Source organism: Myotis davidii, unplaced genomic scaffold (assembly GCF_000327345.1).
Source record: "Myotis davidii unplaced genomic scaffold, ASM32734v1 scaffold226, whole genome shotgun sequence".
NCBI classification, from domain to species: Eukaryota; Metazoa; Chordata; class Mammalia; order Chiroptera; family Vespertilionidae; genus Myotis; species Myotis davidii.
Window position 1 is genome coordinate 3395143 of NW_006297224.1, and position 2592 is coordinate 3397734.

The 2592-nt window shown below is 35.2% G+C and overlaps 1 protein-coding gene across 1 annotated transcript in view; it reads left to right on the forward strand.

Moving 5' to 3' along the window:
* The first annotated feature begins 476 nt into the window (after nucleotides 1-476).
* DNAJB14 (DnaJ heat shock protein family (Hsp40) member B14) overlaps nucleotides 477-2592 on the forward strand; it is a 37293-nt gene continuing 35177 nt past the window's right edge. The window contains exon 1 of the mRNA XM_006773004.2: nucleotides 477-566. The gene's annotated coding sequence lies outside the window, so the exon portion shown is untranslated. The remainder of the gene's footprint in view (nucleotides 567-2592) is intronic.

The following is a 2592-nucleotide window of genomic DNA, read 5'->3' on the forward strand; positions in this document are numbered from 1 at the left end:
ATTTTTATTGATTTCAGAGAGGAAGGAAGGAGAGACAGATAGAAACATCAGTGATGAGAGAGAATCATTGATTGGCTGCCTCCTGCATGCCACACTTAGGATCAAGTCCACAACCTTGCGTGTGCTCTGACCAGGAATTGAACCTTGACCTCCTGGTTCATAGGTCAATGCTCAACCACCTAGCCACGCTGGCCGGGCCTTTCACTGGTTCTTAATATGGAGTATACTTAATGCAGATTACATCGAACTCCAGGCAAAGCAGTATGTCTAGAAAGTGAATGCATAAAATAAGGCTGGATAGTTTAAACCAAAAGTAAATGTAATCTGGTTCATAATCACTGTATTTGCCCAACCAATGTTTGTAATACTGCACATTATTGTAAATGAGATTTCATGGGATAGCTAAGATATTTAGTAAATCAAGAAAATCCAATGTATTAAAAATTCTGGCAGTACTTGAACTGAATTATATTACCTTCTCAGGCATTGGATCCAGTGATTACTAGTACAGAAAACCTTGCTGATTCCATTTTTAAGATGACAGAAATGGATATTGAGACCCAGAGGTAATGGAACTTGTGCAAATTTTAACTCTGTGGAACTAGTGTTTGGTGTGAGCGCATGTGCAACATAGTCATTGTGAAGCCCAATCTTTATGTGTGAAATTGTAGAAAACTTTTCAGTATCATAATTGCTTTTGAAAATCTGAAACAACTATATGATACTGCTTTAGTGTAGTATTCAGCATGTAGCTATTAACATAGAAGGTGTAAAAAAAACATGTTTGTGCTAAGAATGAAAGGCAATGTACAGATAACTTCTAACTAGCATGCAAGGGAACTTTGTGGCCACCTGTAAATACTAAACACATGTAACCACTTTCATATCTGGCTTCATAATTTTAAAAAATAATTTAGCTGAAATACTTCTATAAAGAAACACTTCCACCTCACCTGTCTTAGAGTTGCACAGTGGTGTAATTCATATAGGAAAAGTGGGATAAGTGCTTGATTGCCTTGATCAGTTTTCAAGGAAAGGAATTGATTCTTTTTATTTTCCAAAAACAATGGGATCCCCTTAGGTTAGCTCTGGAGTACTGGACACACGCCCAGTGGTTTTTAGTAGTTACCTTGCTCTTCAATATAGTATTGTTTTGAGCTACTTTAGTACATTTCCTGTACTAGAAATTGGAATCAACTATATTTCCAGTAAGTCGTAGTTTCTTTTAGTGGAGAAATGGGGTTTTTAGTATCACGATCTGGCATTAAGAGTACTGTGGGTACTAAATTATTTACTGTTTCTGGGCTTTTTCAGTGTACAGAAACAATTCCTTCCATAGTAATAATTGTTTCTTAAGGCCATGGTAAAGGATAGATATGTCATAATTATTTATCTGCTTTATGCTACATCATATACATAAAAGTTTCAGAGTAACATTACCAATACTACCTATTGGCATAATTATTGAAAACAGTTAAATTGTCTTTGCATATACTCCATTTCCCTCACCATTTTGTTTTTGTTTTTTAATTTTGAAATAATTTCAAACTTAGGGAAAAGGCACAGAAGAGTGCAGACTTCCCATATGCATATTACTCAGGCTTTCTAATGGATAAAATGTTGTTGCATTTGCTTTATCATGCACTTCTTCTCTCCCTCCCTGGTATCACCCCCCCACACACACACTCCCACACACAATGTTATTATATTTTTCCTGAACTAAGAGTAAGTTGTAAACATGATGTCCTATTACCCTTAAATAATTCAGTGTATATTTTCTAAGACAAGGGCACTCTCAACATAACTATCAGATTCATGAAATTAATGTATGTACTTCATTCAAAGTCTGCCAATTTTTTCAGTTATGTCTTGGATAGCAAAAAGGATACAAGTTGCATTTATGGGCATGTTTTATTCTCCAAATACAGCTTTTCTCTTCTTTACTTTGCCCCTCAATCAATGTTTGGCATTTCCACATATACGTTTTTGGCAGAAATACCATAGAAGTGATGTTTGTTAATGTAATGTGTAAGGGAATACGTTATGTTGATTTGGTCCTTACTGGTGAGATTAACTTTGATCACTTGATGAAGCTGGTGATGCCAGGTTTCTCCACTCTAGACTTACTTTTCTTTCACTTTACAATTAATAAATGTTTTGTGGGGAAATACTTTGAGACTATGTAAATGTTCTGTTCCATAATATATTTTCACCAACTCCTTTTAACATTCATTGGTGATTCTTTCCTGGGTAAATTGCTGATGGTTGCTAATTCCATCATTCCTTCTACAATTCATTAGTTAGCATTAAACCTATTCAATTTATTAGTATGGATTTATGGATTCCTATTTAACCCATTACTATCATTATTTATTTTGATGCACAGATTTAGTAGGAGCCCTGTGTCTTTTTGACATGTCCTCGTCATTCTTTCAGCATCTCTACTTTATGGCACAAAAGATATTTCAGCTCCACTTTATTTTCTATTCGGGGAATCAGTTGTTTCTCTAAGGAGCCCTGATTCTTTTTAGTGGACAATGATACTTGGAAACAGATACTGACACTAGATAAGCTCATTGGGACAGGAATGTG